At 40.7% G+C, this 23,743-nt stretch overlaps 1 protein-coding gene across 2 annotated transcripts in view; it reads left to right on the forward strand.

Annotated features, from left to right (window-relative positions):
- Positions 1-9,016: 9,016 nt before the first annotated feature.
- Positions 9,017-23,743, forward strand: part of USP49 (ubiquitin specific peptidase 49) — a 211,536-nt gene continuing 196,809 nt past the window's right edge. The window contains exon 1 of one of the 2 annotated variants that reach the window (XM_086923524.1): positions 9,017-9,140. The gene's annotated coding sequence lies outside the window, so the exon portion shown is untranslated. The remainder of the gene's footprint in view (positions 9,141-23,743) is intronic. The other variant, XM_086923525.1, reaches the window with a different exon arrangement.

A 23,743-nucleotide genomic window follows, 5' to 3' on the forward strand; every position in this document is an offset into this window, starting at 1 on the left:
ATCCTGTGAGATTGTTCTACAGTTGGGCTTCTGGGTTTGTCCAGATACTGTGCCATAACAAAAGTGGTTGTAGCTTGATATGATCTTCTATATAGTCGATCCCAACCTCTTCATAGCAGAAGGCCTTCCAGGTAGAGGGCTGAACTGCCAAGAGTCTTCTTATAACCTTGTTCTCCACAATTTGCACATATTTGCCACTAATAAACACCCATGAGCCCATGCCAAATGTGGCGACTGGCATGCAATTGTTTTTTAAAATATGAAGCATTTCTCAAGGTGGTTTGCGTCCCAGTCTTCTGGAAAATCTAATAACTGCATTAATTGCTCTCTGAAATTGCATGGCTCTTAGATTCAGAAGATATTTCCACTTAAAATCTACGTTGATCGGAATTCCCAAATACGTGATACTGATAGTTCACGGAGGTAGAATGCGGTAGTACATGATTGGGTGAGGATATTTGAAGGTTGAGGTAGACAGACAAGTCGAATTAGAGGTCTTGGCGTTTCATATGTACATAGAGTTTTCATTTTCTTGCTACGTTAGAAACACGGGGACAGTTAGCTAAGTCGTTAAACACATATGCTACTGGAAAGAAAGTGACGTGGTTGTTGATTGGTCCTGGGTTCGTTTAACAGAACGTGATTGGAGGGAGATGTAAACATTGATGTACGCTTCAATGGACTTGGAATAATTGAGGTTGAGGTAGGCAACTGAGTAGAATTTGAGTTGGCTTGGTTTTATGCCTATATATATATTTTTCTCTGCTTTGTTTACAACGTAGTGAATACTGGGACAGTGGCTAAGCGGCTAGCGCATATGCGACAGAGAAGGAGACTTGTGTGGGCTTTGTTGATTGGTACAGAGTCCATTTAGTAGATCGTGATTGGTTGGTGCTGTTTATATTGAATTATAGTGCAGAATGGGGCAAAGGATGGGGCGATGGCTACTATGGCCTATACAGACATTCTGATTGGTTCGGAGTCTGTTCACTTCAACGTGATTGGTTAGGGATGTGGACCTGTGTTGTACATTTTAGAACGGAGATGGGTTGATGTTATTGTGGATGAAGCTTGAGGAATTTTTAGATGTAGTAACCTTAATTTAATGCATTAGAGAATATTTGGATAGGATGCATTTATTTTGGAGCTGAAATACGAGCAGGCGGACCGGAGAGGAAACCGCATTGACTTCTTGTACTATATGCGAAAAGCCACGCATGCCTACTTTGTTTATTTTGGGGTAGCGGACTAGAGAGAAAGCACTACAACAGAGGTGTAATTAACCTCCTTGTGGATCTTGGCAGGATTGGCTACCTTATTAACAGATTCAGGCAGGATTGGTGGATGACAATTTAAAAGGAGAATGTGTAGGTACCGAACTCGCATTCCGGATTTATCTGGCCGCCAGCCGGTAATGCGTTGCTGAATTGGACTCCTAGTACAGGTAAAAGCTGTGGAACTATGTTAGTCAGGTTTTTGGGGTAGAATGTTAAATTATGAGCACATGGTTTACTCTGAGAGGGAACATTTGATGTACTTGGGTTGTGGATTAGTTTTTAGGCAGAACGAGGAGTAGTATCTTGGAATTAGGTGTTATATGATGGCATCTTTCTTTTCTTGACACAGATTATGGTACTGACGATTTGGGAGATTAGGCATTTACTGGAGAAATTACTTGCCAGTGGATTTAAGAAAATTAGAAGCATTTCTTTGGAATATACTGTTTGTCAGGTAAAGACAAAGTGGGGTTTTATTATTGGATGCTCAAACTCAGGGGCTTATTTTCCTTCAGGGAGGCGACTGTTTTTTACTGAATATTGTTTCAGGGATTAAAATTGGCATACAGGACTGGATTGCTACGCATAATATTTAACAAAAGGACTCCATTTGAGAGATGGATCGCGACGCATAATATTTAACAAAAGGATATAATTTGATAGATAAAATTGGATACAGGACTGGGTACGTACAGATTGGGTGCAGTTAAGAATCAATGGGGGCAATAGTCAGAGAGACTCAGTCAGGTTATATGTCTTTTCTATTACATTTTTTCAATTGCAGTATTATTGCCAGGGTATAGAAGCATTAAGATAACAACAGACGCAACTACAGTATTTACAGCAAGGATTACAATTTGAATATACTCGAGGAGGTGAGCTTTTCATATGTGAATATAAGAAATACTAATTGACTGTCACCTGCCAGTATAGATTTGGGATATTTGATAACAGAACTGTCCAATGGGGTCACTAGGATCCAAGTTTCAAGTTTGTAGGATTTCTTTACTTTGTAAAATAAAAATATTTTCCATCCAGATAAATGTTGGAGTATCCCAATTAGGACTTAAATGGTATGAATCGGATATAGAATTATCAGGTTTCTCCTTTCCTTTGGAATGTTAATACACTAAAGATACGGGTTGCTGTACTGATGTATATTTCATTTTTAGAATGTTCAATAGGTAGACTGGGTATGTGATTGGTGCTTTGTTAAAAGAAAGTAGACTGGCTATTGTCAAATGTTTCTATGCAAACCAATTAGTAATGTTTTTCTGCAAGTGGTTAATTTTCTTTGGGAAAAAAAAGGTAGAAAATGGCTATTGCAGTAAAATCATAATTTTATTAAAGGAACAGAAGTAAAGATTCCACCTCATAACTCTGATTAGGACATTGTGATAATTTTGAATCCTTCACTGTTCTTTCTAGAAGTAACTTAGTATTCTTTCTCAGTGCCACAAACAACAGTCCTTCAACAGTCTCGATCATGTGGATAATGTTTTCCTGTTGATGACCATCTGCTTTATTCTATTCCCATTTTAGATAAGACAGAACTGACTTTACAGGACCAAGAAAGATGAATGGTGGACTCTGTTTTGTCCTATTGTTATCTGGGAGCTATGTAATTAAATAGCAAGAAAAATATCATAATACCCGCCATCTTCAATATAATTAGAACGTTGCTACAACGGCTGTTTGAAAATTCACATTTTTTCCCCTCGGCCTATATGACTATTCCCAATCTAGGCGGCTCTCCTCACTCTGGGCAATGAAAGGAGGAACAAAATTGTTACATTGCCACGGGGTCAAGACATGCCCCGTAACGGACTCTCAATCTCGCTTTCAGGACTGGTCCGGGCCCTTTAAGTACAGCCTGGACATCCCAGACTGGAACTCCACCCCTATGACGGAGGAGTCCGCAAGCCAATCGGAGTCCGGCACAGGGAGGACAAAGGGGAACCCGGAAGACGCGAAGTTGTGGATGGTGCGGCGTGAGTTGGAGCCGGGAAGCCGAAGAGAAACCACCCACCTTGGAGGACTGGACGTGGAGGATGCCGGAGGAATGAGATCCGCCCCTAGAGCGACGGCCCAAGTTGAAGTCGGGGAAACCGGCATCCGCCAGCTGGACCGAGAGAACGAACCGGAGGCGTCATCGCAGGAGAAGCCAGGAGGCCAACGTCCCAACGAATCGCCCAGCCACGCGCAGGAAGACGCGTGGCTATACCAGGTACGGGAACGCTTGCGTACCTTGTTAAGCTTTAAATGAGCAGGGACCAGGTAACCAAGGGAGGAGGGAGAAACTCGGCCGGGCACTGAGGTCTTTGAACACAGCACCCTACACATTCTGGGTTATACTCGCTCTTGGGTATCTGGTGACGGTATTTTGCCTTCCTCATGTGTGTTACCCTCACTCCCTTTCCCTAAGCTTTGAGAAATAACGTGCTGTGATCTAACGGCCATGTTTCTTTTCCTTTTGTTTTGGGTTAGAGCGAGACGGGCCGAAGAGGACTACACCAGCCCAAGGACGGAAACCACCCCCCACCCCTTCCCGCAAGAACCTTTTGCCCTATGGACACAATTTGAAATTAGGTCGTTCATTGACTTTGTAGAACCACCCAATAAAACAGTTATATCGCACTTCAGTGTTGGCTCCTTCCCTCCTTGTGAACCCTTAAGGTTACATACATGTTCGTGAGCGCAATTTCCATGCATTCACATGTTGTGTTATTGTTTGCATCTCATTGCCATTATGAGTCTGACACAAGCGTGACATTCCTGTGACGCTCGCGTCATCTTCAAATGTGGCAGCAGCGGTTGCAACGAGCTGGCTCGGGGTATTTTCATATGTGGCGGCAGCGGTTGCAACGAGCTAGCTCGGTGGGAGGTGCAGGTTTTGAAATAGACATAGGATATACATGGGGGAGCCTTCTGTCAGTTGGCATTCAACTGCTTGACCGTACTTGTATATTCATGCTGTTTCCTCGATGAAATAAAGCTACAAATTGTTAAAAGACAGCTCCTCTTCTGCGTGCTACTTTTCACAAACTCCATGAGGATTACTTTCACCTTTCATTACACTGGCGATGAGCGGACGGAGTTCCGTGTGACACTTTGTTGGATATTTTGTTTCATGCTAATCTATTTGGGTTCGTTACTGAGCTGCGTTTTTGTTCAGCTATTCATTCACTTTGGCTGAAGTTGTGTTTTGATCCCTTCTCTGGATTGGTCTGGAGCAGCGATCATTCATCTTAATTGGCGGAGTTCTTACTTGAATTTTTTTTCTTCACCCCGGATTGGTTACGGAACATGAATTATTGGAATTGGCTGAGGCTGTTTTCATCCCATTGATTTGGTTGGCTGTATTGGACGTTTCCTCCTGCTTTTTCATTTGCGAATTGGCAGTTTACGTCATCCTCCTCATGAGCAGTGTTGTTTCCTTTTTGTCATTGGAAACTGAGCTGTTTGTGTGTGGCATCTCTTCTATTTATATGCTGCTCCTACTCTGTTGCAGTCAGTAAGTAAGGATTTAAAGATTTCGTCTTTTACGAGGTTGGAGCCCCAAAAGGAGAAAGTTTGCTGGGCGAACTATATATTTTTTTTCTTCTAGTTTCAGTCAGATACATGAGGAATTTGGATATATGCATGTGATTAGCAACGTTTGGAAGTCTGTACAATTGGATTTGTTACTAATTGTGGGTTACTGTTAAAGTGATAAACACACCTTCCTAGCTTTTTTCTTCTGGGCAACGGTGACCTACATGTGTAATTTAAAATATCTTTATTTTTAGGAAGTTATATACAATTGTATCGATATTTGTTTATTTGACACAGAAGTTTCAGGGAATTTAACATTATGTCAGGTATTGTACAACCCCCATCGTCTCTTACTGTTCCTGGGGAATCACCCATGGATTGGTAAATATGGGAACCTGTTTTTCTAGCTTATGTTGATGAATTAGTAGGGGAGGAATGTGAACCTGATAGGAAATTGGAATTATTAAATCACTGTTTGGGTGGAATGGAGCTAAAGGAGTTAAAACATTTACCTGCGTTGATTAATCCTGGCAGTATTAATGTATACCAATATGCATCTAAACAATTGACTTTGATAACCAATATTGTTATGGAGAGGTTCATTTTTCACTCAAAAAAACAACACATTCATAAATCCATTGAGGATTGTGTTTCTGTTTTGAGATCCCTTGCCCTCACGTGTGATTTTGAGCACATCTCATATTATCAAATTCTAAGGGACCAAGTTTTAAGGAGAACTAACAATAAGAAAATTCAGGAGAGACTATGGACTTCCCCTGATATGTCCTTGGATGTTGCTATTGTCATTGCAAAATCTATTGAGCAGACAGAAAAATGTGTACAGGAAATAATAGGTACAGAGAGAAATGAGGTGTATATTGTCACTAAGGGTTTTGAGAAGGCGAGGAAGTTTTATCCACCCAAGAGTAATGTTACATGGAGAAATACATTAGAAAAGTACAAAAGGGTAAGCCAATAAGGCAGGAGGAATATAAATGTGTGTTATAGATGTGGTAGCAGTGGTCATTTAGGCAATGCAAAGGTATGTCCGGCAGTTGATAAGATATGCTCTAGGTGTGGCAAGAAAGGCCCCTTTAGTAGGGTTTACAAATCAGCTCCTAGAATAGTAAATTTTGTGCAGGATTATGAAGATGATAGTGTAAATGACCACTATGAGCATGATACTAATACAGTTCTCAATATTTGTGGGAATGAGAAGGTTATACATTTTCCTTCATGTGATATCATCATTAATGGTATTAGTATACATGTACTAGTGGACTTGTGGGTTTGGTAAATCATTATTTCCCTAGATATTGTCAAGAAGAACTGGCCTGAAAAGATTTTAATTACTCAGGGGGTTATACTGCCCACAAAATTGATTTAGTAGGGTACCTTTGGGCTACACTGGAATTTACAGGACGTCACACATTTGACAAAATGTATGTGGCAAGAAAGGGACAATTCCTTTTCGGATGGCCACACCAAGAGGAGTAAGGGTAAGGTTAGATCCCCCCGGGCTTGGCTATTGGTTCCCACACTACTAATGGTGATGATGACTGAGTTCATTCAGGAGTTAAAAACATCATTCTCTAACATGTTTAGTGATAAATTAGGAGAATATCAAGGATTTAAACATTGTATTAAATTGATACAGGGTTAGGAATGTGCCCTTATCATAAGGAAGTAAACTTAAGGATATGTTACGTGATCTGTGCAACAAAAACATAATTGAACCTGTTGAATCATCACCATGGGTATCTCCGGTGGTGATTTCGGTCAAACATTCTGGTGAATTGAGATTGTGAGTTGACTTGCGCAATCTCAACAGCGCCATATGTGTTGATGAACATCCCCTTCCCAATTTGCACAAAATGGTGACTACCCTGGCGGGGGCGTAAGTGTTTTCTTGTATTGATCTTGCTACTGCCTACCACAAAGTTGTCCTGGATGAAAAATCTGACTGCCTTTATTACGCCTGAACGTTTATTCTGATTTTGTTGCATGCCTTTTGGTCTGGCCAGTGCAGTCTCTTTTTTTCAGAGGCGCATGAAAGAGATTCTTAAGGGTTGACAGGTGCTGTAGCATTTCAGGATGATATTCTGTTTTTGGAAAGGATGATGAGGAGCATGACTATAACCTGAAGGTATTTTCGGCTTTCTTTTCAAAGAGTCTCACTTTACGAGTTGATGAATGCAGATTTAAACATGGAAGTGGAATATTTAGGGCAAAATATCAGTGGGGATGGTATCAAACCAAAAAAAATGAAAACATAATCAATGCTCCTATATCAAGTTCTATGGGGCTTGTGGCGTTTCTAGGGCTGATTGAATTTTATGCTAATTGTATTACTAATTATACATCCTAGGTGGAGATATTCAGATGTTTACTGAAGTCAAATGTATCTAGACTGAAGAGAGGACTATTGCATTTACCAGTTTGAAAGAATTTGTGGTGAAGGCGCAGTTCGAAACCTTTCATTGTTGGCAAACAATGTGTGATGATGGTGGATGCCAGCAACAATGGGCTCGGTGGCGTGTTAATGCAAAGAGACATGGATAAGGAATAGATTCTCGCATATGCTTCTAGGGCATTAAGGGATGCAGAAAAGAATTACTCTGTGATTGAAAGGGAATTGCTAGCCTGTGTTTGGGTGTCTAACTTTTCAGAACCTTTTTGAGTGGCACTAAAGTTTTAATCAAGACAGACCATAAGCCTTAGGGTCACATGATGACATCAGGTGGAGGCGGTACTATGTATTGGTTTTCAGACTACAGAGTTTTCAATGTCAGTTGGAATTTGTGAATGGAAAGTAGCGTACATGCTGAGTGCATGGCTATATTGTTGTAACCTTCAGCTGGACATGATGAGGGAGACTATAAAGATTGTGAAGAGGCCTTTCACTTTAAAAGACATAAATTTCATTGGTAGCACGTTTCCTGTCGTTCAAGAAAGAAAATGTGTGAAGGAAATGGAAAAAGATGATTAACTTAAATTTGTATTGCCTTGCATTTTACATGGATGGCATTAAGAAAGGAAAATTAATGGTGATATCATTGGTTATTTCAAGGTATGGGAAGAGTTGGCAATGGTATTTTTGTTAGGGGGACAAATTTGTACGTCCATTTAATTTGAGAGAGAACATTACCGAATTGGCTCATGAAGGTCACTTGGGCATTTCAAGCACTAGAAGGCAGGTTAAAGAAATCTTCTGGTAGACTAGTATTGGTAGTTGTGTTGAAGGGTTGAAGGGCAGAGAAAAACTATATGGTAAATATGCTCTCACTGATCAGTCAACCAGAGCTTTGTGTTATTAGTCTGACACATATCATGGAATGTGTTTTAAGATGTATTTTAGCGTGTTTAATGAAGTGTTCTTTTAGATGTATTTATAACAAGATATATATTGTTTGTGGACCAATGGTCCAAATAAACGTGATTTAAAACTTACTGAACTAGTCTGACACCCGTGATGCTCATGTCATCTTCATATGAGGGGGAGGGAAAATAGTTTAAAATGGACAGAGTATAAATATGGGGGAAGCCTTCTGTCGGTTTGTATTTAACTGATTGACCTTAATTGTATATGCATGCTGTTTCCTCGATGAAATAAACCTAAAATTAGTAAAAGGACAGCTACTCTCCTGCGTTCTACTTTTTTACAAACTCCATGAGGATTACTTTCACCTTTCATTACAAAAAACAACACCAGCTCCTGTCGGTTTTCATATATTACATACACGGAGACCCAGGCCAGACAACTGTTGTCGCTTAGTTGAGGCCAGCCGGACAAGGATTAGATGAACATCTCCGTCGGCATGCAGGATTCCTGGCTAAAGTGTTCGTGATCTTCGGCAGCCTGATGGAAAGACACTGACGGCTTCGCCGACTGATGTTCTTCCTTCTCCAGTTGACGGTCAGTCTGTCTGCACCAGAGCCAAGATCTTCCCGGTACGGATTATTCTTTTCAAGTACTCCCAGTGCCTCTGTCTGAAGTGCATATTACAGCCTAAAAAGAAAAGTTCAGTTTGCATCACCGGCTCGAATACGGATCTGGGATCATTTCCGGGGCGGTAGCGCGATTATTTCCTGAAAGACAGACACTCTGTCGCGGGCTTGCATTATAGGCTATTTCTTCCGGAGCGGGTAGACCATCTTTTCCGGGGCGGGTCCTTTCACTAGCCAATCACAGGATTTATTGGGCTGTACAGATACCAAGACCCGCCTAGTACCGTCTCTTAACATGTCAATCACTATAAACTAGCTTTTCTATTGCCGCTCCCCTGCCTTCATCTATTGAAGTCGGTTGGAGTCGAAAACAAAGCAGAGGTAATATATTTTTTTTAAATCTTTTTTCGGGAGGAGGGATATAAGGCTCATGTTCTGGAACCACCCACTTGATTGGGGAGGTTTGTCATGTGTGCACCATAGCTCCTCTGACTGTAGCGCCTTCTCCAGTGGTAAGCGCTTTCCTTCTCTTCTATGATGGGAGCGCCCCTTGTGGTAGAGTATTTTCTCACCCAAGATCGTTGGTCTTAAACATAACGCATTTCACCTTCCGTGGGCTACGGCTACCGCCTGCCCCATTCCTTTTATTTTGCCTTATTGAGTGGAAGGCCTGTATAGCGTTGTTTCCAGTTTTATTGAACCCGCTACCTGCTTTTAATCCAGAGGGTTTGACTGGTTTAGGAAACGCCGTCCATGACAAATCTGTTATACTAGACACGTCAAATATAATGCTTAACAGAGTTCTAAGGCATCCATCTCTCCCCCCCTCCTAGTTTGAAAACTCTTCTCCGAGCATACATCGGAGGGTACCAGCCACCAGAGTTGTGGGGAAAAGTAGTATCAGTTGAAGCATGATCTGGTATTTCCTTGGTGTCCTTTAGTAGGCATAACACGTTTTCGGGACTTACCGTCTGCGCCCAAGGGCCAGTTGATAAAGTACACATTATATAGAAAGCATGGGAGGAAAGTAAAATGTTGTAAAACTCCAATAACAGAGCCCAATTAAATGCCTAGGGTGAAGCCGGGCATTGACGACAGTGTTCGTTTACTGAAATTAGAGAAAATGAACAGAAAGGCTGGACTTGATGTTGCTTTAGAAGGACCCCTACTTCCGGTGCTTGAATAAAAAAGTAAAATAAAAATAAAATACTCAGAAGTACCTGCCAATTGACTGAGCTGAAACACAGAAAACTACGGGTTCTTTATTCTTTCATCACTTCTGACTCTCTTAACTTTTCCTTGTTTCTTAACTTTTCTTTGTATTTCTACTCTTGGGGTCTCTTTTTTCTCTTTCTTTTGATTTGTTGTGGAGGGCGCGAAGGTCAATAAGAACAACAAAGTGCGTGTAAACCGGGCTTGTGCCAGAGCACAGAAACTTTACTTTTATTTCCACGAGACTACTTGCTTGTCGTCCTAAGTACGTGCGACGTAAGGGAGGAGAGCACCCCTGACATGTACTCTGAACCGCCGCGCTGACTTGGAGTTTTCATCTTTTGTGGGTCATTTTCTGTTACTCGCTCTCTCTCATAATGCACATTTTCCTTGTGTTCCCACTCTTTCTTTTTTCACCCTTTTGCTTTCTAAGACCTTTCATCTCACTATTTGGGGATGTGGGGTCGCTTAAATTTACTCATCGCTCCGACAATTCTTCGCCTTTTCGCACTATCTAGGTTGAACAACTTTCCATTATCCCGAGTAATACACTTTGCGGCAGCAGTATCAGTAGACGCTTTTGGGGTGCGGGGACTAAATGTCCTGTAACACATTTTTGGGGTATAATTTTAATTCATCCTCGTCTAATTGAGACTTTCTTAAATGATGTAACTCAGTTGGAGATTGAGTTTATGAACAGGGGCATGGGATTGTTAAAAAAAATCTACATGTTTCAGGAACAAAATTGTACAGAAATCTACTTGTAAAGCAAATAAATGTAATTGGCTTACCCATTCTCTTTATCAATTAGATGGATAGGCAAAAGTGTAAATTTGGTTTTAGACCGCATATTTCATACATCCAAGAGCTTCATATATTGAAGCTTCCATTTGGAGGAATATTGTCCGTAAAGAGAGTACATTTAGGAATCAGAAATGTACATCGTGGACATTGTACTGGTAAATCAATATTAAATATTTATATGATATACATCTTTGCATAAGGTATTTGTAAAGAATATCAAAGACAGCCACAAACATTAATAAAAACCATGATGATATCTACAAAACACCTGAAGTCCATGCAGGAATCTGGGACCCAGCAGATTTGTATTTTTTCTATAAAGTACGCTGGTATGGGAGGAGGCCCTGGAAGAAACACGAAGAAGGTATCTGGCAGGACAAATCTATCAAAAGAGCCAATTGGCATTATGAAAAAGCAGCAAATGTTTGTTTCCCAAATATTCCCCAGCTTCTCAGCCAAATACTGAACAGTGGCCTAAAACATGTTGGGGGTATGTTGATGGCATGGACACAGACATCAGGGACGCTGGCCGTACACAGCAGTTTGTGAATTATTTTTACTTTGTACTGTGCAGTTGTCCACTGGGTTCATTTTGTTCAAGAATACCAACTCATGAGTCCGGACTCAAAAAGACATGGTGGAAGGGAGGCTTGGGTATAGGGTTAAAGAGAGCGGCATAGCTGGGAGTGGGAAAGATTACGTATGGAGATAATAAAAGAGTGGATATTTTAGAGTATTTAGAACAAAGAGGGATGGAAAAGTAGCCAGAATGAAAAAGAGAACTTACAATAACACAATACTCACATTTGCCCCAAGGTTAATAGTAGATGATTTCACCAGTACTCACTCTCGAAAAACGATAGGGTGCCAGAAGTGTTACAGCAGGAGCCAGTGATGGCTCATGGGGGTACAGCTGGAGGTGAAAGAGGTTTTAAACACAGAACCATTCATAGCTTGGGGAGAGGGATTTCATGTAGGTTAGACAGACTTTTACAGAAGAGAAAGTTATGGTTGTGGGTTATACACCGAAAAGAGAGACGGAGTAAGACAGAACTAGAGGGGTGGTGGAAGGCAGTAAGGCAGGTTAATATAGGGACAGTGGGAGAGCTGCATTATAGATGGGTCAGAAGTGAGGGTTCAAGAGGAGGAAAGGGAGTTGGCTAGAGATGGTCTAGGGCTTACCAATAAAAGAAGAGAAGCAGAAGGACTTAGACAGGCATTACATGGGATTTAGAATGGGAAAAGAGACAGGTGTCCAGACCAGTGGGAAGGAGAGAACAAGAGAAAGCAGAGAACTGAGATGGGGAATAGAGGTACAGGAGAGGTCGTAAACCAAGCAAGAGAATGGAGATCAGTTAGACCGGAAGTTTGAAAAAAATGTCAGGCTGCTGAGACAGCATGGGAAAAAAAGAAGGTTCTTAGATCTGGCCTGAGGTGGTTGGTGTGCACTGTTGTGTATTCTTTGGTTCACTTGTTCTGCATGTGTGTTTTCTCCAGCAGAAGAAATACTGCTTTCTTGATTGGGGATAAAAGCATTAGCTCTTTGGTGTGATTTAAAATTCAGCTATATTGCAAGATCTAGCAGTTCTACAGAATCCAAGGCACTGGGACGAAATGGTAGATCTAATTCAAAAGCCCAGGGAGACATTTGCAGCAAAAGGAATGTTGAAGTGACGGAACATGGGGCCTTAACACTGTCCAATCCAATAGCAGGAGGAGGATTTATTTGGGCCCATTTACACTTAGCCTTGTGCTATTAAAAAGAAATTAAAGGTTTAACGGAAGTACCCGGAAGCCACACGAGAGTCCAGGGAGATAAGCAACAGTGCTGTTGGTGTTCTTTACGGAGCTGCAACTTCGAGCTCTGCTCCATTTTGTTAATCTTATACCCCGTGCAACTAAACGAGCAGGCCCCGTTTTCTACCTTGTCCTTTCTTCAGTGACCAAGTGCTCTGAACCCACTCCCTAACCTGGATTCCCCAATAGGAAGGCAAGGTTTACCAGAGGGTTATGCTCCGCCCCCAATCCCAGTTGTGACTTCAAAGATTGCAATTTGACGAGCCATAGGCCATTACACATTTCATCTTCTGGTGGCATCTGCTTCATACTTACTGACTGGTTGTGAACAATAGGACTGGACAGCTTTATATCAACATACTGTAAGTTGGTCTCTTCTTGTCCTTTGGACAAAGTAGGCACTCAAACTTTGTATCCTTGTAAGAAATCTAGATGTCTTGGGCGTTCAGCGATACAAGTTCTTCATCCCTGTTATGGAGTGTGATTACTATTAATACTATATTTGAGTTCTAATTCCTTTACCACCTTCTGCAGTAAGTCTGTCTTTTACTGTAACTTTTTCTTCAGCTCCATCATTCTTTCTGGGATTCTTTCAGTCTGTCCCGCAGACGTTCTGTTTCATTCCCTACTTGGTATTAAACTCCATCTGTAACCCACACACTTTGTCTGTGTCCCGCCTTTTTATCCTCCCTGGAGATCTGCTTCATTATCTGACTTTATTATTTTCGGTCCCTGACACACTATTATACACTTGGACCTGTCATTCTCGTTTCTGAGGTTGTCTTCACTCTCTCGAGTTCTTTGTTGTACTTTTTTCGCTCCCCTCTCCTGCCCACCCTTTTTGCCTGTTGCTCCTTAACAGTTCTCATTTCTCTATAAATGCATCTGGTTCTTTTAAGTCATTTTCATCTTTGTGGCTCACTTTTACACTCTCGCTCCATGTATCGGATCCTCCTTTCATCCTAGCCTTGTAATCTATAGAGGACACTAACATGGTTATGAGACAAGTGAGCTGAAACACAAACACTGCTCTGTCCTCAATCTCGCGAGTTGTCACCCATGTTAATAGACCATTAAATGTAGTTATTTGGTCATCTCTTTTGAAGTAGTGTGCTGCAATTCACTTTTAAGGGGTTTATCAGAATGGCTTGTGTAGCTGCATTTTTGGTACCTCAAAAACATGGGTGAATGCTGCTTTTGCTTGGGAGCCTTAACTGTCTTCTCCCTTGTGCTGAGTGAGGTAGGTGACTGTGCAAAGCTAAAGTATAAGATGCCTTTCTTTTTCTAGCATGGACTCGGCAAACAAAGTTTGTTCCCAGACAATTGGAACCGTGAAGAACCTCTTGTCGTGGCACAGAGGCAGCTGTATGATCATTTTTAAGTGTCCATCACACCATACGCTCAAGTAACCTGTTCGGTATTTCTGCTGCAAATGCCTGTAATCACAGTTGGAAAAGTGTCCATCATGAGTAGTATCAATAGAATCATGAGTATTGGCATGGAATAAAGACACATGCTAGATGCCACATTAAACTAATTTATAGAGTATAGTCTTTCTTCCTTTATGAGTAGCTTACGTAGGCTTATCTGTGTGTTTGAGCTTACACATTTCAGAGGCAAACACGAGCAGTACTATCTCATTCAGTCTAGGTGTTGGTTCCTTCGTTTTATAAGAAAGCTGCCAATGATGAGAAAGTGAGTTGCGGAATAACAGCCAAGAAGCTTGTGATGCTTCCTTATGTGAGGCGTGTCCTATATTTATTCCGCACAGTCTATTTGAATAGTATTGATAAGAATGTCCTCTGGTACCTGGCCTGACCAAATAATCACACGTAGACACTGCAGCAGTCTCCAAAAGGATACTGGACCTGGACCTGGACCCTCCCGAATCCTTTAAATATTTTTTTTTTTTTTAATGGTATCGGTTTGCCTTCGGAATTAAGTACATAGTGTGATTATGCTCAAGGGCTTTATTGTGTGTACACAATGGTTTAAAGTTAACTAATAGTCTGTACTTGCTGCTTAGTGATACACTCAAATTGAAAAGTAAATGTTTATGTGGCAGTAGCTTCCACTGCTAGTGTTCGCTGTAGAGTACAAAAAATCTTTGAAAATATGGGATCCTGCTTGAAATCGTTTTGTAAGGATGTCCTTGGGGAACAAGAGGTGTCATTGTTCAACCTGCCAATGAAATGTAGCCTGTAGGCACTGTATGACAACATTTACTTGAACTGTTGAAGTTGGACGTATTACTGCTTTTTTGTTTACAAGCGTTATGAAAGTATGTCACCTGGCTTAACCTTTCTGTGGGCATTGGGCCTGAGTGACACCTTAGTTGGAGCGAATGGTCTACACAGGCACATTGCATACATGCTTTTTTGCTTTGTTTATTTAGTCATTTGTCTGATTTTTTTCTTGCGTTGTGGGTATTTTGTGCGAAACGATCACAGTATTTTATACAGCACTCCTAAACTCCGCAAGTTTACCTGTCGCTGTTGGTAAGAGAACAGTGAAAACGTTTCATTGTTGGTTTAATAACGAGGTCCGGAGAGACATTCAAATCCTCAAATGAACAGATTTTGAAGTAAGAAAGATAGTCTTTCATAAAGGGTTTCCTCGTCAAGCTGCTGGCCCTAGCTGGAAAGTTCAGCCTGTAAGCTTGATACATCAAAATGAATGGATGACAAGCAGGCCACTGAAGGCAAAGCACGATTTTTCCTGTAGGTCTGTTTAAGAAATGTTTTTTTGAAAATGTGCACAATGCTGATGACTTTGAAAGCTTTTAATTTGTGATTACGAGCTAGTGCAATGAGTGTACGAAAATATCCGTTTTTTGGGGGGCTTAAACTGTCTGGACATGTGGTATAGATGGGTTGACCTCGAGTACTTAGTTTCCATGATAACGATGTTAGGCAAGACATTAATTGGCCCAGGCCTGATGAGAGAAAGGCAGAAATTGAAATATCAGTTTAGGATAATAAAAATCGAACTTTAATAGAGCCCCACTCGGAGCTTTTAAAGTCAAATTAAATCAGCTAGGATGCTGAGCTTTCTGACATTAGGTTCTGAGCATGACATCATGGAAGCAGGCCAAAATGTCACATAACTTGCTGATGAAAGCAAAAGGCGTATTCTTTATAGCAGAAGCAGACCAAAAGTTAGAAAGTTGCTAAATGTGAAATGCATTGTTCATCTTACAAACTGCTGAAATTTCCTTTAGACATTCTGTGCTAAGACGCTGAAAGTTTAGAGTCTGTTTCCAACTGGTATTATTACCTTGAAAGATTAGTGAATGTGATATTTTATCTTCAACAGTGTGCGCAAATATGTGAATCTTATTTTGTAAACGATTTCTGTGCTAAATTGCTTGCTTGCTACATAAGTGTCATTCTCTGTTCTACAGAATTCAGGCAGCGACTCACACAATTCTCATTACATTGAAGCACACGCCCAGTTCCTTGAATTCATAGATTACATGTTCAGGAATAGTAGTATGTGCATTTTAACTAGCAGACTATTTGAAATATGCTTATTGATTACAATCCTTTCTATATTTGTTTATCCTCTAAGTTACTGTTTAATACAAACTATCCTTGGTGCCTATTAAGATATTGGTCTAGTTATAAGTTCATAATGTATCTGTTGCCTTTCTAGGTGCCTTTAAGAGTTACACGAAGATAGTATTGTTTGCGAAATACACTAGATCCACTTTATGCATTTTTACTACTCAAGTAGCAGATTTTTGCAGTCTTTCTCCTACGTTTGCCAGTAATTTGGTATTTATTATATATGGTAGATATTTCAGGTCACATTTTTGATTAGCAATTGCTATTAAACATTTCCTGCAGTTAGATACCCATATAGATGTACTTTTCAGGCAATAGGGTAATTTCTTTTTCGTTTTTTTTTAATATGCTTCATTGAGTCTTAAAACTGAGCACTCCATTGTACATGAACATCATCATATACAAATGCATTAGGTCATAATATTCTAACACTAACAAAACATATCTCCCTCTTACTCTTCTCTGATGACAGGATTGTTTTATCCATGTACATCGGACCCACTGTGTTCCACACCTCATTGATTGTTTCGTATTTAACATGTCCTATCAATGTTTCCTTTCAAATCAAACATTCTAAGATCTTAACTTAGGAGGGCACGTAATTTCTCTATTTTCTCCCTCCCAGAATTGTAAGAAATGTTGTCAGACTTTAGTGACATATCCCACCAGCTGCCTCCTGCTAATGTCGTTCAATTTTGCCAGCACCATGCGTTTTAAGTGGGGCTAGTGTTTTGTTTATATTGTCTGGCAAGCATCAGTCTTGCTATGAGTAGTATTTGGTTTGTTAGTTTTCAGTTTCCTTGCACATTCTGCTCCCAGTTTCGCAGATGTAAGGCTAATATTGTACATCTAGGCTTTCTCATTCGAGGGCCCCTATTTATTTAATAGCAGCTGGGACATATTTCCAATATATACTTATTTTTACTTATTTTGGGGCATTCCCACCTCCTAACACTCTTTTCAGCACCTATCTGTGGTTATAGGAAACATTTTGTGGAATTTGTCTGGTGCAAGGTACCGAACTCCTAAAGGATTGCAATAATGTCCTTAGTAATGGTGTAAATTTGTCCGAATAGTTTGTACAATTCCCCACTAAATCAGTCGGGACTGGGAGCCTTGTTCAATTTGAGGCTTTTCATTTCTGCTTTAATCTTGAGTTCCTCAGTTGCTATACAGGTGCTTTCAAAAGTTTAGGGAATGTCAACCTGTCTAGAAAGGGGCTTACTGCTCCTTCACCAGTGTGACCTTGTGTGAACAGCTTGGAATAGTAACCCCTCTGAATAGAATTGCTTTCTCTCTTGCATCATATGCGATATGGCCCTGGGGGGTCCTAACATTATCTTATTGTCTTTATTGACTGTGGCTTGAAGTCTGTTGGCCAACAATCGATGGGCCTTCTTGTCTGTTTTGTATACTTAACTTGTAAATACAAGAACAGCTTTTATGCTTGATTGATCTACAGGGTGAATAACTGACCACTTTTTGCTGTAGAGGGATAAGGTTTTACTTGGAGCCTTTTCTTTTTTCTTTCTTACCTGTCGGTAAGTTGATGTCTAATCAGGTTTGTGTCAGTGCTCTTTCTTTTTTCCCCGCTATTGCCAAGGCTATCATGTTGCCTCTGATTGCCGCTTTAAAAGTGTCCCAATATGTGTTTAGAGTGGTGTCTATTATCTTTTTTGTGATAGTGTTGTCTTCCATGGCTGTAGCGATTTCCACTCTATTGGTGAAGTCTTGAAGTAAGTTTTTCCAAAGTCTCCAGGTCCTTTCCCTGGGCTGTGTGAAAGATTTGAGTTTTAACTATATAGGCACATGGTCAGACTACATATCTACCTTTACCAGTGGCATTTCATTTTGTCTTTTTTTTTCGTAAGTTCTTTGCTGTCTTTTCGGTGTTGCCGGCAGAATCTGAAGTGGTGGGGGAGAGAACCATCCTCGTTGCCCTCTCTCCCTCCTCCACATTGTCTGTGAGTATGTATCTTGTTTCGTCTTCCCACTATTTTAAGACCTTCTTCAATAGTTTGTATGTTGTAGGTTCTGCCGTTAGTCTTGAATACCACACCACTGACAAATGCCCACCTTAATGGTTTTTTCTCAATGTTTACATGGTATGTGGCAGTTGCTGCGGGTACTTCAAAGGATCAAGTGTGTTTCAGATGTGGGCTCCTTGTTCAATAAATACTGTTCTTGAAACTTCAGAATTTGTGTGATGTACATCCTCCAAACCACATTTTGGTGACAATAGTGTTGAGGATTGAGGAGCCTGTGGAAAAAGGTAGGGCTAGGACCTTTCTCAAGATTTGCCCGGCGCTAACCGCCCTTGTACCATTCAAATTTACCAAGCAATGAGGCAGGCGCCGGAGACCAGAAGGCAGGAAACAGAAGTTTTATTCCGACGGAGCAGAACACATCAGATCAGACAACAAGGTATCGTCTCGAGGTGCTCTCACAGCCTCTCGGAGGCCTGGCCTCTTATACACTGGTTTATGGCATGTGATCTCTCTTTATTACAATCAGAACATTGTGAAATAAGGAAAAAGACATTCCCGTAATCCTCGTGTCAATCCCACCCCCATATACCTTTACAATAGAGGTCCTCAACCCGCTGATAAGAGGAGGGGGGTCATCACGCAGCTGAGTGTTTCGCCAAGTCTTAGGATGTGTGCGCCTGATCATATCCCAGGGGGTGGGGAGGCCCCGATCAACAGCGTGTCCTTTGAAGAGGGGCGACTCCATACAATGAGGGGCAGTAAATGGTATCTCCTGGTTTAGGCGATGGCCTCGGACCTGTGTGGACAGTCGGACACGGGGTAAGGGGTCATCAATGGAATGGTATTCATGCCGCGTGGACAATTGAGCGCGGAGGGAAGGTTTATCAACAGAGGGGCATTCATGGGAGGAGAGGAGGTGCTGGTCAGGCGCTGGTGTGACTCCCAAGGACAGGGTCATGCAGAAGGGTTATGCTCATAAGGGGGAGGGAGGGGGAGCCAGGGTGCGCGGAGGATGCTTGCTGGGTCAGAGGGCGCGCTGGCGGTCGATCGTGGACAGAGAGACCATGTTACCTAAAATGGCTGTTATGCATGTTGTACGTGGGTAACAAGCTGGCGCAGACGATGTTTAGCCCGCAAACTAAAATTCCACAAGCCCACCAGCAGACCCCGCTTGCATTGTTTGCTGGGATTGTTCCCCTCAGACACTATATGAGCTGCTGTTCAATGCACCTGGCTGTCTAGATTGACACGGGATTCTTGAGTGCTAATTACTATTCTAGCAAACACCACATTCTAAAACATTGACCACAAAGTAAAACATTGCAACTTCCTTACATTAATCCCAAAGCTTTTGGAGAACAAGCCATTAAAATGCTTGGTTATTTTGTACGCATTGTTGAATGGGACAATTGAGACAAAGATCTATGTGGCAGTTAAAGGGTTTGACCAAAGTGGTTGGATGGGTTTGGCAAGATTGGGGCTGTATAATAAGCCTGGTTCAGATGACCCCATTTTCTTTTGAGATCTTCCTGTCTTTGAAATCAACACTACTACTGAGGACTATTCTCAGGCTCTTATTGTAAAATGTCGTGACATTTTCAACAAAAGAGTAGCTGAAGTAATTGCCACACTCACTGCATAGTCATACCTGTGCTTCTTAGTGTGAAAAGCAATCTTAATGTGTTATTGAACATTTTGTGTGGAAAAGGCATAATTTTGTCTACTGATTCTTCTGAATGGATGTCTCCTATAGTTCTGACGTGTAAATGCTCTGGTGATTTGCGGTTATGTGTTGACATTAACACATTAAACAAAAATATTGTGGTAGATTGTCACCCACAACCATACATTCAGGAAATGCTTGCAAATTTTGAAAAACTGAAATATCTTTCCATAATTGTCTTTTATTCAGCATACTATCAGACTGCTCTTTATAAAAAAAAAATCTCAAGATCTTACTAGATTTGTTACACAGTTTGGTACTTATAAGTACTTACAGTTATAGATATCCTCAAAGGTAGTCTCCTGGACATATAGAACCCTCAAAAATAATAATCCTGATGGACTATCAGCCCTTAGGGACAAATAGGAGGAAATAACTGGTACACTCGAGGACATAGATTGGGAGGTGGTGCTGATGCACCGAGGGAAGTAGCAATGAAGCTCCGTCTACGGCCAATGTAGTTCAAAATTCTGCACAGAGTGTACTATGACAGAGCGCAACTTCACACAGTGGGCGGGGCAGAAACACCTAAACTGCCTGCGCTGTAGAGCGGACCAAGGTACCCACCTACCTACATACATAAACTCTGGGACTGCCAGCAAATACAGAGATACTGGTCACAAATACTTAAGCAATTAATTGATATATTGGGACTGCAGATCCCCATGGATCCAAAATATGTCCTTTTGGCTTTCCCACTTATATAGGTATTTCCAGGTATAAACTCCTATTGAGCAATTTGTGGCTTATAGTTGCCAAGCGTGACATTGCCAGATACTGGGGTAAAACAGAGTTGCCTACTGTGGCGGAATGGCGCGCCTGCTGGGACTTGTATATAGGGGCAGAGAAAATTACATATGCCGCCAGAGGGTGCCCCAAAATGTTTAGGAAAATTTGGCAACCATGGTTAAGATATTACAACCTAGAGATGACTGGGACTGAACCAGATAATACAAGGCCCTACACACTGGACTCATAACCTGTCGGTCGATAATGTTGTTTCCCGAGAAGATATTATTGGATAGGACCATGTTTAGCCCACAGAAGAGGTGGGAGGAGGGTTGCCAGTTGAGTTACTATTGTAATGCAACCTCTGTATTCCTGAATTGTAGTAACAATGTTGAATGTATTGCATACATGACTCAACTGCTCCTGTGCTGGCTAACGTGCAAAAATAAAATAAAAACAGTCCAAAAAAATAAGTACTTACAGTTGCCATTTCGTCTTGCTTCTGCTGCAAGTGTGTTCCAGAAAATTATAGACACATTGTTCAGCAAAGTGCCTGACGTTCACGCGTTTCAGGAGTTATTTTATTTTATACTGAGGAACCTGAACAACTTTTATTGGTTCTTGAGTGAGTTTTGAACATTCTCAAAGACAAAGGGATGACGATTAGACCTGAAAAGTGTAAACTGTTTACTCCAGACATGGATTATTTAGGTCACAGCCTATTGTCACAGGGTATTTGTCCTAGATCCTCTAATCTTGAGGCACCCCTACCAGCTGACAAAGATGCTTTACACTCTTTTGTAGGATTATCTAAGTAATATGCTTGATTTGTGCTGTGATGTGCTCTAATGGTACAACCTTTTAAGATCTTTAATAAAGAAAGGTGTCAAATTTGAATGGTCATCCTCTTTGAATAATGCTTTTAAAGAAGTTAAAAGGCTAGTTCGAAGTTGAAGCACCTGCTTCGCAGCCATTTGTCTATCAATAAATGTGTCATTAGTGCTGCTGTCTGCATGTGTGGTCTTGGGGCAGTTTTAGGACAACTGAGTAAAAGCAAGGAGAGTAACGTGGCTTTTGATTCTAGAGCTCTCACTGAGCCAGAGACACATTACAGTACTATAAAGAGAGAAGCATTAGTGTGTGTGTGTGTGTGGCCCGGTACAAAAGTCTAAAACTTACATCTGGGGTACTATTTTTTTTTGTTGGGTAATGCTTCGGCTCATTTAATCAGCTTAATTTCTAAGCTCCAAGAATATAACATGTCTATCAAGTATGTACAGGTGGTAAGAAATTTTACAGCAGATTATCTGTGAAGGATGCCACTGAGAGAAAACTATGATGATGAAGTGGGACAAGAAAGAGGAAGAGGAGTGTATTGTGGCACCTATTGATGCAGTAGGTGATTACAAACATATTATTAAAAAATCTGACTGGATCAATGCAGCTGAATTAGACTATTCTTAAACATGTTATGAAGTTTATAAAAGAAGGGTGGAAGAGGTTTAACAAATGATCTCAAAACGTATCCACAGGTGGCCACTAAACTTGCATGTGAGAATGGTGTTTAAGTAAGACATAATTATTTTATACCTCCAGCTTCCTTACCAGCAAGTCCTATGAGATTAGCTCATAGTGAACGCTTAGGTGTATTTTCCTCTTGCAAACAATTGAGTACATTTTACTGATGGCCTGGTATGGATTCTGAAGTAGGTTGGTTGGTGGATTCTTGTCCAGAATATTTAGTTTCGTTCAAACACTGAAAGGTTCAAGAAGGACCATTATGTCCTGTGCTTGTACCCGAGAGGCCATAGTAGAAAGTGACTTTAGATTTCTCCTTTCCTTTCAATTTGCTATCCAGTTAGATGGGATTTTTGATAGTATTGGTAGATTACTACTCAAGATGGATTTATTTTTTATTGATTCAGCAAACACTAAGAATGCGTTGAGATTTATGGAGTATGTTTTTATAAGTGTTTCTAAGTTAGAGAGAGACCCCTTTGTGAGCCAGGGGAATAGGGTACTTTAACAGTAGAAAAGAGGGGTTTTCCCTTGGCATTAGACAAAATGGGGATATTTTAGTTCCCCGGCCTAGACTACTGAGTTCTACACATTTAAGTGCATCCACGTGAAAAGGTAGTTTTTAGTAAAAAATATGGTTTTTATTTTCTTATAAAAAACAGTATACATTTTTAGTACATGTACAAGATTAAAACCAACGACACACCATGTGTCCACATTTAAAAAAACCACATATTACACATTTCTAAGCATCATCATCACATTTGATTCAAAAGCAAGATAGATTCAAGATACAATTTACAATTACAGAGAAATCAATTCAATTTTAAAACAATTTAAACAAACAAGGGAGAGACAAACACAGACATATGTTATTAGTCATTTGCATGTGCACATCAGAGAACCTGAATTTATACAAAATCAAAACCTGGACTTTTTATTTCTTGTATAGTCTACAGGATAGATTTTTGGTCTTTTGATTGTGCAAGGGATTGCGTCGACGCGTTTCGATGGATTTTTACGAATATACTACCATCTTTATCAAGACAAATTCATTAGTCTCTCCAATATCCTTGGCACTGGTTGGTTGCTGTTGCGGTTATCCTTTCCTGCAGGTAAACATATTGCTGTAAGTGCTGTTATTATTAAAAAACTACTTCACATTGTATCAAACCCTAAGCTATTTATTCAGGCCTGGCATAATTATGCATTATCAGTGGGAGTCATCCCCTTACCCCCCCTGGATCCCATCCTGTCTCTATGGACCGATTGATGTCATGTTTTTACCCGTCAGGTTGTTGGTTACTCCAGGGCTGTGTACATGGTTTACAGTCTACTAGCTCCTGCATTATTATAGTTCATTTGGGTGATAGTTACATCCCTAGGTACTAAGACTATACCTTATTGCATGGCAGTTCTCATCTCTGTGTGGATCTGTTTACTTGGTCAGTTTTCAGTTGATTTCTGCACCATATTTGCCTCTAAAGGATAAGTAAGCATCTTGGTTATTTGGCGTGTATTTAATTAGGGGCACACTCTATCATTTTACCCTTAATAGTTATTAATTACCTTTCAGAGACACTTAAGTCTCTTCAAGAACGCCCTTCTCCTTATTCTTCTCTTTGTCTTTTTGCTAGTCTTGATATA

Source organism: Lissotriton vulgaris, chromosome 5, assembly GCF_964263255.1.
Source record: "Lissotriton vulgaris chromosome 5, aLisVul1.2, whole genome shotgun sequence".
NCBI lineage: Eukaryota > Metazoa > Chordata > Amphibia > Caudata > Salamandridae > Lissotriton > Lissotriton vulgaris.